We start from the raw sequence: 15,040 nt of genomic DNA on the forward strand, positions 1-15,040 counted from the left end.
TGCTATTAATCGTTTGTGAACCACGAATGCCAGGTCTATAAATTTATGTGTTTGTTTATCCGTTCTGGTTCGGTGGCGTATGCCAAGTAAACAAGAGTTGGGCGTAGGCACCAGGGTATGGGTTGAGATATCTGCAGTGGTCTCTGTCACACGCTGCCAGGCCGAATTTATTGAGTGGCAACTCCAAACCATATGAAAGAAGTCAGCCGCCGGTGTGGCACATCTGGGACATGTCGGTGATGTGCTCGGATATATTCTTTGGATGCGGGCTGGTGATAAATATGAGTGGTGAAGATAATTGAATTGGGTATAACGCAGACGAGGGTTGCGGGATACTGTTTTAACCATTGCGAGAGCGGCGGCCCACGATTTTTGCGTTAATGGTGAGGGGAGGACGGAGTCCCATCGTGCCTTCGCGTGTGGCAGGGTGGTGCATATCGGCTCAAGCAATGCTTTATATAGTTTAGTTATAGTGACCTTTGTGCTACCTATGGTGAGGATGATAGTGAGTAATGGAGATTCCAGGGGCTCCGCGTCATTGGTGCCCCAGAGATTATTGAGTAGTCGTTTTATGGCGCTATATGTTAAAAAGGCCCCATTATGCATCATTCCAGCGGATACCATTTCCGCAAAGGTATGCATCACAGACCCAGAATATAAATCTCCCAGTTGCAATGTGTTTATTCCACGTGTTTTATGGTACATTGAGAGGACTTGAGTGCCTGGTAGTTGGAACAGTGGTAGCAAGGGTGAGTAGGGGAGAGAAGAGGCTTTATTCTGGACGTATCTATGCCAGCAAAAGCGAGCTGCTTCTAATATTAGTCTAGGAAGTGTGGTGGGAGGGGTGGTTAACATTTTGAGCAGCAGTCCCTGCGGCGCTATATGTGTTTGCAGCGTTATGCCTTCAACAGAGGAAGTTTCTTGAAGCCATGCGGATACCCATGATAGTTGGGCAGCTGCATAGTATCTTTCAAAGTTAGGCATACCCAGCCCACCCGACTCTTGCGGATGTTGCGTTATGGCCAGCGCCACTCTCAGTCTGTCTTTGCCCCAGAGTAAGTCAGTTAGCATTGATTACAATTTGTTAAAGAACGAGCGTGGCAGGCACAGCGGTAGGGCAGTAAAATAATATAAGAACCTTGGGAGGATAAGCATCTCAGCTATCGCCAAGCGACCCATGGGAGACAAGGGGAGTGAGCTCCAGAAAGGTATTGAGCTACGAGTGGAGCCGAGCACCCTATCAATGTTGCCTTCTTTTAAGTCTGTGATTGAGTGATAAATCTGCACTCTGAGGTATTTAAAGGTTGTATGTGACCAAGGTAGTTTATATTGTGGCAACGCCTCATAATGGTCAGCCGGGATAGAAGCGAGGGGGAAAATGCTTGATTTGGACCAGTTAACATGCAAACCAGAGGCAAGGGCGAAGGAGTCCAGCAACTGCAATACCTCTGCCACATGGGATGAGTGATTGCGCAGGTATATTAGGGCATCATCTGCATACAAGGATATAATGTGATAGGTATTGGATTCCGGGATGCCCCAATGTGTGCGTAGCTGCGTAGTTTAATTGCTAATGGTTCCATGGCAATAGCGAATAGTAATGGGGATAGTAGGCAGCCCTGTCTGGTACCTCTGCCTATAGGGAATGCTTCGGAGATAACTCAGCCATTTTTAACACGGGCTGTGGGCTTAGAGTAGAGCGTTTTGATCCAATTAAGAAAACCGGGGCCAAAACCGAATGCCTTAAGTGTGCATAGGAGATAATTCCAACTGAGCGTGTCAAACGCTTTTTCAATATCTAGGGAAAGGGCCACCGCTTCCAAGTTTGTGTTGCTGTGCATTATATGCAGGAGTCTTCTGATATTTAAAAAAGTGCTCCTGCCAGGGATAAAGCCGGATTGATTATGGTGTATTAAACCCGGTAAGTAGGGGAGGAGCCTATTTGCGAGTACTTTCCCTAGTAGTTTGCAGTCTGTTGAGTAAGGAGAGCGGCCTGTATGATTTGACATCGAGAGGGTCGCGTCCTGTTTTTGGGAGGACGACTATCAATGCCTCGCGCATAGAATCCGGCAATTGTAGGTTATGGTGTGCTTCGTTAAATACTTCTATGAGTGGGTGCAGTAAGTGGGTAGCATGGGAGTTAAAATATTCTACCGGTAGACCGTCGGACCCAGGGGTTTTGCTACGTGCCATTTGTGATAGAGCTAAGCGTAGCTCATCTATAGTAATAGGGCCATCTAGTATGTCGATATTGTCAAGGATAAGTTGGTTTCGAGAGACCAGGTGTAGTGTTTCAGTAAGGTGCTGCTCCGAGGGATGGGGGGGGGCGTGTAAAGGGCGCAGTAAAACGCAGAGAAGGCATCATTTATGCCTGCTTGGGTGTTAACAATGACATCAGGGTTTAAGCGTATAGCGCCAATAGGAGTTGATTGTGATGGCTGTCGCGTCAGCCAAGCTAATAGCCTGCCCGACCTGTCTCCCTCAGCATGTTGTCTTGTCATGTAGTGTCTATAGTCGTGTTTGCTTAATCTGTTGTCCGCTTCCTTGTGAGCAGCTCTGAGCGAGTGCAGTGTTAGTGTGGGCTCACTGTTGTCAGTCACATTTTCTGCCCTGCGGAGCTTCACTTCTAAGTCTTGTAGTTCTTTAGTAAGTGCTTTTCTAACTGCCAAAGTGGCCGCGAGGCAGTGTCCGCGTATTACCCACCTTATGGGCATCCCACTCTATAGCGCGGGATGAGGTTGTGTTTTTATTTGATAGAAAATAATCGGCTAAACTTTTGGCCATATCTGCTTGAAAGGGGGAATCTAGGAGGGCTTCTGGCTGTAGTCGCCATGTTGGTATCCGAGTATGCGTGTGTCCCCAAGCCATTGTTATGCATAGAGGGTTGTGATCCGATATCGTGCGTGCTAAGTATTCAGATAAGCATATTTTATGAATGACCGCTGCAGATACAAATAACATATCTATTCTGGTATGTAACTTATGCACTGGAGAGTAGAAAGAGTGTGAGTGGGGTGGTTCACCCTCCATATATCACTCAGACCGTTATTTGATGCCCAGTGCGCCAAAGCCTGTGAGGCACGATTAGAAGGGGCTGTGACGAGTGGAGGGAATGAACGGTCTATTTGAGTGTCCAGGACACTATTGAAGTCGCGCCCCCCCCCCCCCCCCCAATATACACTCCAAACTAGGATCACTTAGGTTGCCGGTAGAGAGCGTGTATAGGAAGTCGCACTGTTTTGCATTTGGGGAGTATAGTGCGACCAGAGCCAAGGGGGAGCCATCTAGGGTGCCTTCCAGTATCACATGTCTGCCATCTGGGTCACACTGTGTGCGAGTCAAAACAAACGGGACCCCCGGTGCAATCCAGATGGCCACTCCGCGGGCGAAGGAGGAGGAGGTAGTGCCATGCAGTTGGCCTTTCCATTTTGAGCGTGCATTTTGAAACGTGGACTTAGCAAAATGTGTCTCTTGTAATAACGCTATGTGTACTTCGTGTCTTTTAAGGAAAGCGTAAACCCTTTGGCGTTTCCGTGGGGTTGCCATGCCTCTGACGTTCCATGTATCTTATATTTTAAGATCACTTGGTGTGTGTGGGTGGCCATAATGTTTTTGTGGCTATTATGGGACCAGGGGGGTAGTTGTCTTTCAGCCTCATTGTGGCATTATTGTGACGTTCAGCCGCTATAATAGATCGGCCAGTAGTTACTGAGCTATAAGCTGCAATCCTGTTGCTATATTGGACATATCCTATGTGTTTGCTGCTCCTTTTACAATTAACTTGCACTTGAAAAAACCAATCACCTAAGATGAAGGTGCACACTAAAACTACATACAACAACAATTGAATTACTAACAAATAAAGAACAATACCGGTGGTTCCTGGCGTAGGAGAATGGTCCATATGAAGCAGGGGGGTGCCAGTGGACATTGGTGCAGAGATATAGGCTTACCCTGCCCAGGTCTCTTATGGTTAAAAAAAACAAAAAAAACAGTGCGCCAGCCGGAGGGCACCCACGGACTGCATGCAGCCGCGAAGGAACAGTGAGAAAAAGAGAAAAAAAAAAAAAACATGGTGACGTTCGGTAATCAATGAGCAACCAAAGCAAGGAGGAGACATCAGATGGCAGCCAGTCAACAGCAGCAGGCAGAGTTTAGCTACTCATCAGATATCATCCGCTGTGCGTGGTGTGAGAGGAGGACCCCTTGAGGACTCGGCAGAGTCTGAATTTATATCCTGTTCCAGTTCAATATCTGTTTGCATAGATAGAGTAGTAGGCGAGGTGTTGACGAATCTGGATGTTGTCTGTAGGAGCCGAGAGCGTTCAGACTGTGCCTGTTCAGGTGAGGGTTTAGTACCTTGTTTTTTGCGTTGCCTGCGTCCTTGCGTGTAGGAAAGTTTATTGTCATCCTGTGTACTTGCGTCTAGCGGGTCGGCTAGGCCCTTGGCATGCAGCCAAGTCCAGGCATCCTCCGGAGTAGTGGAAAAAAAGGAGCGAGTGTCGTCTTGCACCCGGAGTCTGGCTGGGAACATCAGCGCATACTTGATGTCATGTTTGCGGAGGCAAATTTTTACCCGGTAAAAGGAGTTGCGCTTTTTCTGCACTTCTGCTGTGAAGTCTGGATAAGCTGCGATCACAGAATTTTCATAGCTTATTGGGCCAGATTTACGGAATAACTGCAGGATAAGATCTCTATCTCGGTAGTTAAGAAATCTTACTATGAGAGGGCGTGGATGCGAACCAGGTGATGGGGGTCTGCCTGGAATCCTATGTGCTCTTTCAACGGAGAAGAACTTCGGGATATTGTCTTTGAGTATTGTGCCTATGAGCCATTGTTCAATAAATAGTTCAGCGCTTAGGCCCTCTGTGCGTTCAGGGAACCCAACCAATCGTATGTTGTTGCGGCGGGACCTGCTTTCTGCATCTTCCGCTCTGCGTTTTAGGGAATCCACTTCTGTTGATAAATGCGTTAGTTGCAGTTGGAGGTTCTCCATAGAGCGGGGGAGAGTCGTCACGTCCTTTTCAAGCTCAGACACCCTTTCGTCCAGTGCGTGTTGATCGGTGCGAAGTATATTGAGATCTTCCGCTACCGAGCCAATTTTAGCTTCCAGGGTGGTCTTGGTATCCAGAATGGCTTGCAGTATTTTTTTGAATTGTGACGTGTGTGATTGTAAGGTGAGTTCCAGCTTCTGTAGTGTTGTTTGTGTGGTGGCGTGGTCTTCTGGGGGAGGTAAGGTAGTGTGATCCATTTTTTCCGGAGGCGCCCGTGCTGTCTTTGGCTTAACCATTTGGTAGGTGCAGCAATGCTTGTGCGTTAGCACTGCGCAAGAACACACAGCAGAGGTTACGGTCCCGACAAGTATCTTGGAGATCTGAGAGGTGACTACAGAACAAATAACTTAGGAATTGGCGGTCCAGTACAATGACTATTTACTTGCGAGGCCAGCAATTTATGATGCCAATGGGGTTTTGTAGTGCTGATGAGGTGTGGAAGTTAGACGAGGATTATAGATGTTCTGGGTGTATGGAATGTCAAGAGAGTAACTAACACAGTAGCAAACTGCGACCCGATAAGTGTCGCCGGGAAGCTCACCTTATGAAATTGATCGTGTCCGGTTCACCCTTTTCGTCCGACCATTGGATGTGCTCCTGCTGCGTTGTCCTTCCTGTGGTGAGGCGAGGTTCAATGCAGGAGAAGAGAAGGGTGTGCTCCTGCTGGGTTGCCCTTCCTGAGGTGAGGCGAGGTTCAATGCAGAAGAAAAAAAAAAAAAAAAAAGGGGGGGAGAGAAACCAGCGCAGTTTGAGCTCTCTCGCCAGTGGGGTTAGCCCTCCAGGGCCTAGTAGCTGCAGTCTGATAGCAGGCAGCTCTCCAAAATGGCGGCCTCAGCCTCTGAGGCCACCCAGCAGTGTAGTGTGTGTGGCCCGATAGAGGCGGCAGTTGCTCCCCCCAAAAGGTGTAGCGCCGGCGAGTTCGCACCAGAAAAGTCCAGTTAAAGAGGGACGGCGCCACCGCAGGAAAACCCCGGCCGGCGCCGCCTCACAGGACAACTCTCCCCGGGTCTGCGCGTAGCCCCCGGTAGAGTCGGCAGTCTCTCCAGTAATATTCAATGCCGCTCCAGCGGCATTAGGAGGGAGCTGATCCGCCGATCGCCGCAGGCGCCCACCTCCATAGACAGCTCCGGCCAGCCTGCTCCAGCAGGGCCCGGTCAAGGATGGGAGGCGTCGCCGCCCCGGGAAGGACTCTGCCGGCGCCGCCCCTCAAAAACATTGCTCCCCGGGTCCGCTCCTCCGGCAAGGTCAGCGGTCTCTTTACTTTTCAGCTCCAGCCGGCTCGGACATACGCTCCGGGCCAGCAGGCATCTGGCGAAGCGCCCACCGAGCGCGCAGGTCCCGAAACGGGAGTGGGCCTCGGTCGGACGAACTCGCGCCGATCACCAATGCTGTGGCAGCTCCGACTTCGCAGCTTCGGGCCCAAGTGCAGCCCCCCGGCGGCTTTTCAAGCGACGTCTGACCTCCCCAGAGGGGGAGCCAGGGCCGCTCTAAGCAGGATAATTATTTGTGCCAGGGATCGGAGCTACAGTTTAGGCTGCCGCTCCGGTCGCCATCTTGGCCACGCCCAAACGCAGAAACAAATCATAAACCCATAACAATGGCACACATATCCTTACACACAAACACTATACAGGTGATAATGAAGGTAAAAACATGGGTGCAATGTATGTTACGTATGCAAGTACATCAAAAGGTAGGCTTTGAGTTACCTGGCAAAGAGTCAAGTAATTGCCACTTTGTGCAATACATTTTTTAATATCACGTAGAGTATTCCTGGCACTTCAGTGTGGATTCAGTTGAACAACTACCTTAGCATCACATCCTGCTGCCGACTGATATTAGCTGTTAATGGCATTTTACCCAGCTTTTATGCCTCAGCCCAGGGGTGTGATGAGGACCTATGACAACTGAAGTACCCCGAAGCAGTGGTTGTATGATTTTAGAACATTGTACAGTAAATGAGGAAACAAAAAAGGATCCATTAGAATGGTAGAGCTCCCAAGTCCGTACCAGACCTTTGTACTATTGTCTTGAGTGGAGCTCTCAATATTATAATGCCAATTGGAGCTCTATAATTTGGCCCAACCAAGACCTGCATTATATTACTTGTATGTCAGTTTATTTTGTGTGGATACCCTGAAATCCTGCCATGGATCTCACCCTCATGGACATACGTTGGACACTCCTTCTGATAAGTTTTTGGCTTAGCTGTGCATACATCAGTATCCTGGGCTATGGAGCTGTATAGAAAAATTTGAAGTAGCCCCTTCGTGCAAGACATGGAGAAGTTTTGCAAGCAGCGTTGAATTAAATGAGGAAAGACAGCACCTTTGCTGAATTATTTTTAAGATGTTTGTTCTGTAATGAAAGGAGAAATAGATTCTCAAGGATCTATTTTTTTTCTGCAGTTTTATACAGTGCTACCTCTACCCAAAGGTATTGGAGCTCATCTTCTGAGCAGCAGTTACATTACACAATATCACTGTTCATTGTTTATGGGGTTTAAAGAGAATAAGTGATTTGCCCGGAATCAAAGAATTTTGAGCTGACGTGGAGAGACTAAGCAGTTTCCTTTCCCTAGACGGTTACGCTACATCCTCCTTGCAGAGATCTCGATTTGTGGAGGACAGATGTGGGAGCTATGTCAGGGAGACCAGATCATCGTGGCCTGTGCACGCTCCCAGCATGTCCACCACAAGACAGCTCCAAAACTCTGATGGAAATATCACAGAGCCTAAGAGAGTCCAAGTGGGGAAAAGGGGATTAGGAAGGGAACAGCTGGGAAGGAGTCCTGTTGGAAGCAAAAGCTTAAACAGCACAATATCCTAAAATAATCACATTGACTTTCACTAGACTATGGCCCTAAGCATTGTCCTACTATAACCATGGGTAATCTAAGAAGTGACTTTAACTAGACCTCAAAGAACTCTGGGTACCTGGAACAAATCAAGAATGATTAATGCAATGTTTCATATGAGCTTTTCATGAAATATATCATACAGTCTAGAAATACAAGAACCTTCTATAATACTGTTACAGAACAAACATATCATCTTTACATGAGGACAAAAAGCAATCTGAAACATTCCCTGGAAAACGATAGCAATTGTACTAGGGACTTAATATGCACAAAGAAAGTAACATCTAGAATTTAGCATGTTTGCAGAAAATCAAAAAGGCCCTGGATAAATATGTGCACTTCAAGAAACACTACACATCAAAGTTTTCATTGCCAAGGAAATGATCGCGCAGACTGTTAGCGATCTGAACACCAAGTTTTACATGCGGGAAATGAATTGCGCACACTGCCGATTCTAACAAGAATATGCAAATGCCCTGAAATGATCGCGCACACTGTTACTGATCTGAACATCAAGGTTTAAATGTGGAAAAATGAATAGCGCACACTGCCGGTTCCAACAAGTATATGCAAATGCCATGAAATGAATTGCGCACTCCGTCATCTGAACATCAAGGTTTAAATGCAGGAAATGAATCGCGCACACTGCCGATTCCAACAAATATATGCAAATGCCATGAAATGATCGCGCACTCTGTCAGCGATCTGAACACCAAGTTTTAATGCGGGAAATGAATTGCGCACACTGCTGATTCAAACAAGAATATGCAAATGCCATGAAATGATCGCTGCAAGCCTTTGCCGATCTGAACACCAAGATTTGCATCAGAGCAATGATTTGCATACTCTGAAAGTTTCACAAGTCGGCCCCAAAAACTCGAGTCTTTTAGAACGGGGTCGGGGCCCAGCCCGACCTCCGTCTTACCACCCTGCTCAAGGATCACCAAGAGAATGCGGGGCAGGCCTGGAACGTCAAGGTAGGCCTCCGAAACAGGATCTCAGGAAAATGCTGCTGCATTGCACCAGGACCTCTGAATAGTGAGCACGTGGAGCTAGGCTGGCTCCCTTATATAGAGTGTGGCCCATCCCACAAACCGTACCCGGTCATGCTGCAGGGAAAGCTTCTAGAAGGTCCTAGAAAGGGACCACACCCTGATACACTCTGGAAGCCTGCAGCAATACCCTGCAAATGAACATTTGCAAACATCATTAATAGTGGTTTCAGGGTAAAACTCTGTAATGCAAAAGGTTAACAAACTGCATATAAACACAATGCATGAATTATGCTCTTGCTTAAAGACTGGGTTTTTGCATTTTTGTCACCTGTGCAGCGCGCACTGCCCTGATGTTAACAAGCTAGCTGTAAAACTGGGGGTATTGCTCTGAAGCCACAGTCTCTTGTTTAGAGATGTTCATGCACAGGCTGTATAGGTGCTTGCTGATAGACACAAGAATGTGTGAGGTCTCCTAATAGTGATAGAAAAAGGACACAAAAGCACTCAGCCAACAAGTCTGGACCCCAGTGAGTGCTTTATGTAATGAGCACTCCTTGTTGATGCGCAGATGCAACATTTGCCAGATGCTTAAGTGCTGTGTCAGTGGGGACTCTTGTCACCCAGGGAGCTCACTTTTCCACCAAGTAGGAAAAGTCCTTCCGGTGCTGAGATTTAATTGTAACAGGCAACTAATGACTCTGGTCTGGTAGCTGGCACAGTAGTTTAGAAGCCTGTTGTGCAACAAGGCAGTACCAGAATCTCTGTTTTCCCCAGCTGGAGGGGGAACAGCAGAGAAGGTCATGTGCTGGAGGAAGGTGAGGGCTGAGTGATGGGGTTAGGTGGCCGACAGTGCTCCTTCTTGATGCGCTGATACAACATCTAATGTATGCGTCTAAGTGCTATGTCAGCGAGGATTCTAATATTGAGCTGGGAGGGGGTGAGTGTGTCATTTGAAAATGTAACAGAGCAAGGGAGGAGGTAGGTTATAGTTTGAAAAGGCAAAGGAGAGCAGGAAAGCAGTGGGGTTTGAAAACGAAGGCGGAGGTCAGGATTAAAAGCACAGCAGGAAGGGGGTGAGCCAAAACACAACTGAGGGTAGGGGTGAAGAAGAGAGAACACTGACAAAAGCACTCACAAAAGTAAATAAAAAAAATAGTACCGGCAGGAGCCTGTGGCCAGTGGACACTGGCTACAAGAAGCAGTACTTTGTCCAAGCTCCAAGTCATGGATGAAGATGCCCAGGAGAAAGACGAAGGAAGCACTGGCCAATAGGAAGCAAGCAAATGACCCACGTGGGAATCGGATGGGGTAAGGCAAGGTAAGTAATGGGTGGGCTCTAAACCCCTTTATATATCTTTTATTTTTATTTACAAGAGACTTTGCAAGTGCTGTACAGGCAAAACCTAAAAATGAAAGGCTCCAAAGTGCAACAAGGTCATAGCAGCAATATACAAACTCACAGCAGCGGTACTAAACTTGCACACATACCAATAATTTCTGTAGGAATATTTAATTCCTGAAAGAGCAGAATTAAACACTGTGTATCCTATTTATAAGGGTATTGCTGATTGAAATATACTGCAAGTTTAAACAAAGTATTAGGTACCTGAAAGGTTTCTTAAATGAAATTGGGGGCTTGCAAAATATGAGTTGGATAAAACTACCAGTCATAAGTTTTTTTTAATTTTTTTTATAGGTTCTCAAAAGATGCTTATATTCCTATTTCAGATGTGTGCCATAGGTCTACCAAAGTCTGTCAGCCAGCTTGCAATTTAGTTTAGTTCAGTTCCTAATCAAACCATGCAACAGTGTTCCTTCTTAGGAGGACCAAAAGTCTTAATTGGAGCAACATAGTCGTCAACTGTTATAAGCCAGTTTTTAGGTTGAGCTTGACAGCGTGCAGCGCTGTCAGCAAGATGTGTTGTGTTCAACATGGGCTTTTGACCATGCCACCTCTTGCCATTCTTTTTTTGTTGTGCTGTTTTTCAATGCTTCCCTTTTATTGGTGCATTTTGCTAACTGTCCCTCCTTTTATGTGCTAAGTTCCTGCCCAGGGGATTTCACTAAACATTTTTTTTGGCCATCACACTACATCATGCTTTCTCCTGGTACAGCGTGATGGCCACACACAGGCATACATCCATATAATAAATGCAGAGGTGCAGAATATAATGTACAGTTTATTACTGTTGTTGATCGTGAGGAGGGGCAATGATTCATGAGAGGGGAAGCACCTGGTGGCTCACTCCACTATTAATGCTAATAACATGACATCTGACACAGAAAGCTCAGTTTTTGGGCATGTCAGTTTCGCTCTACTGTGTTAATAAACCCGAATTACACGTTTGCACTGTAGTAATGTGCAAATCTGCACTTACTAGTACAATTTCTCCAAAGCGTGTGTTATGGGTCCACATTTTGCCCTGCTATGGAACACTGCAGTACAAAGATTAAATTTGAGAAAATCACCACAGTACAGCACAATTGAGATGAGAAAAAACAGTTGACTGCCTCGGAATGGATGCAAGTTTAATATCTGTGGTGCACATTAGTTGAATCCATTTGGCGGTACTACGGCACCCAGTTCCAGGACCTGGCACTTTACCAGACTTTAGATCATTTGCATAAAATCCTACTGGTACTTGGGCATTTTGTTCCGCTTAAACCAGCTTTGTTAAAACACTAATAGGTATTTTGCTTCAACTGTTTTTGTTTTCTTGTCTGTGTCCTTTTTGTTTGTCACTGTTTTTAAAATGTTGGGCAAACAGTTTTTACTAAATTAAAAAAATATGTGGGCACATCGTGCCCGAAGGAAGCTGCCCACTTCGATCTCTGTTTTTAATGGAATAAAAAAACCTACAAACCCCAAAATGCATGTAAAACTGGTCTGGAGGAGTTAGTCACGCATTGCACTTGAAAACTTGATACTACTTTTCTACAGTAAGAGAAAAAGAACTAATTGTCTTCGGGTATCTGTTTTACTATTCCTTGTTAAACTTGGTAACATAATCTGCACAAATACACTCCACACCATGCCATATAATTCCAATAAGCATAATTTCACTCAACGTCACACACTTTCACAACGCACAATTCAACTACACATTTCCATTCCACACCACATAATTTGACAACAAACTACATGATTCAACTCGCCAATACAATTACACAACATGCCACATACATCCAATCCACACCACAGAATTCCACATCATGCCACAAAATTCAATGTCATATCATATAATTATACTCCACTGCATACTACTCTGCCATATTACTCTGCAACACAAAATACCATTCCACATAATTATACTCTTTAACACAATCCCTCTCCACATTATTCCAGTACACTCAACACCACATAATTACTATCCACCTAATTCGACTGCACACCATGCCACAAAATCCAACTAAAGAAATCCACATCACACAATTCCACGACTAACAATTCTAATCCAACCCACATTATTCCACTCCACACTGCATACATCCACTCTACTCCAAACCAAAACACATGGGTTAAAGAAATTGCCATTTACAAAGCCAATAGCTCTAACTCTCAGAAATGGGAGACCTATTACATTGCTAATGCTTGTTAAATATTCTGTTTGCCACTTTTACCTTAGTGTTACCAACTGATACAGAGAAAACCAAAAACTGTGCTGGCATCTAATAATCAATGTTTTGCCAGCAGTGACTCAAAATGGCAAGAGGTTATAGCATTAGAAGTCATGCCTATGGAATTGGCATTAGATTGCAGCAGTTACTCCCCTCCCTTGGGTCAATCACTATTTTTAACCTGAAAGTACAATGTTCAGCTGCTATAAATTTGATAAAATCAAATCTAACAAGTATCTTGCTTGGTGTGTGGTTTCAGATACTGTTTAAAATTTGTAAAGCAACCCATATCGAGGGGGCGAGTGGCCGCCGTACTGGACTTCTCTTCAACACATAGTAAAATCGCTAAGACCAACATTGTGGAAGAATGCAAATAATGTGAACTTTGAAAGGTGACTATCTCAGATTAACTTCCATAGAAGACCAGGAGGCCGATAGACTAGTAGATATTTTACAGCTACTCCTGACTGAAGGCTGATCCTAAAGAGTAGGGCTTCAAAGCTGGACAGCACAGACGTGGAGCTGGAGAAGCTGTAGAATATCTAAGTAACAGCCAGCCTGCCTTTAGTATTAATTTCCATCGCTCTCTCGAGTTGGATACCGTCACACTCTGGTCTCAAATGTGTTGTTGAAGAGGGGACTCTGTTCTTTGTTTGAAAAAGATCATCAATAGTGTGGTTATTATGCCATGTATAAATTTGGTTAAAAATGTTTTAGTGCTGTATTGAATGGGTGCAGCCAGAAAGCTTTACCACTTCTCTGTTGTATACCAATCTGTGAGGATTCGGTCTATTGCCCAACTTTAGGTTTGTTTGTGAGATAACTTTGTATGGTATTTTGTTAGGTCACACGGCATCGCCTTTAGTCAGTCTGCTGGTGGGGTGGGTGTTGGTTTAGTGTTTTGTGATGTCATGCCAAAATGAGGTTTATAAAGAATGGGGTGCTGCTGTGATCTCATAAGGTCTGACTCTATGGTGCCTCTGAACTTTGTTTTTTTCTGTCTTTGTTCTAATATGTTTTGTTAGAGGTTGATTGATTTGTGTTATATATTATTTATATATATATTTGTAGTGTTGTGAGCTTGTTGCTTTCTTCCTCTAAGGAATAACTGATCTGTGTAGTGTTTGGGCACAGTTTTTGCATGTTACGTTGGATGTTCGTCACATAATTGAATGTGTTGAGTGCATAGAAAGTTCCAAGTTCGTCCTCACCGCTTTGTACTCCCAAGTGAATACCTTCAAACTGCTCACCGCCCTGTATGTTTATTACGTTGTATGTGGTGAACATGTTGATATTCCACTGTACAGAATATTTTGTGCTATTGTTGATAGGTGGGTAGGGTATTTTGAGCTGCTTTAAAAATATATATTTTTTTTTAGAATCAGTGCACTACTGCTGTTAATGCAGTGACATCCTTCTATATGATGTTTCTGTACTGTTGGATGTGTGATGCCTAATGTTCCCTGTTGGATGAAGGGTATAGGTGTGCTGCCAACCTCAGCTGGACAGAAGTTACGGTTGGACCTGCCACCCTCCCAACTTGTGACTGTTTCTGCATCCCTTTTCTTATCCAAGACTGCAAGGTCTGGGTCTTGTATACTGGTATATTGCATTAGGTGTCTTCGATCCACAGTGTTACTTCCTGATTACACCTTCCTACTCCATCGCCTTAATGGCTGGAGAACCCATCCCCTGCCTTCACTTCTCCAACTTGTAGCACAAGATCAGCACAAGGAGTCAGGGAATGGCGGCCTGATCTAGAACGGTCTAGATAAGATGTGAATAAAGACTGAATGAGGTGCCTGTCTAAACTCTATGGATTGCCTGGGGAGGGCAGAATGTACTAGAGTTGTCTATTGAAATGTGTGGATGCTTCTTCCACAGGGTTCTGTGATGATGTACAGGTCTCCATCATGGATATGGCTTTGACTGGACCCTGTCTTTATGAGAAGGGGAAGTCTGAGTTTCAATGCTTTAAGGACAGCAGGGCTTCAGCTCACACTATGGGATTGTTGGCCACTTCCAAACAGTCTCTGTATCAATTTTCTAAGTTTGACACCGGCCGGACACACCAACGTCGAAGAAGAGAAGCCATTCACCATTAGGGATTCGGACTCAGACGAGTCCGAAAGTGAGCAGCCGAAGACGCAGCAAACCGTGAGTAAACCAGCCCCGGCAAAAACTCACACAAAAATCATGAAGGCCCAGGGGACGCCACCGCCAACAGGCCATGGCTTTACCCGAAAACACGGTGACCAAACATCAGCACTGAAAAAGGCCTCCCAGCAGCCGAAGACATCCGACTCCGGTGGAGATACCGGCTCTGAACAGACACGGCACCGAGAGTTCGGCACACCGAAAATCAAAAAGATTTCTTCGAAGCCAAAAAAGACTGTCGAAAAAATTTCGGTACCGAAACATTCGTCCTTGGAGCCGTAAAAAAGTTCCTATACAGAGGAACAAGGCCTTTCCACACATTTACAAGGCCATAGATTTGAACAAGAGCTGGGCAT

This window comes from Pleurodeles waltl, chromosome 7 (genome assembly GCF_031143425.1).
Source record: "Pleurodeles waltl isolate 20211129_DDA chromosome 7, aPleWal1.hap1.20221129, whole genome shotgun sequence".
Classification (NCBI taxonomy): domain Eukaryota; kingdom Metazoa; phylum Chordata; class Amphibia; order Caudata; family Salamandridae; genus Pleurodeles; species Pleurodeles waltl.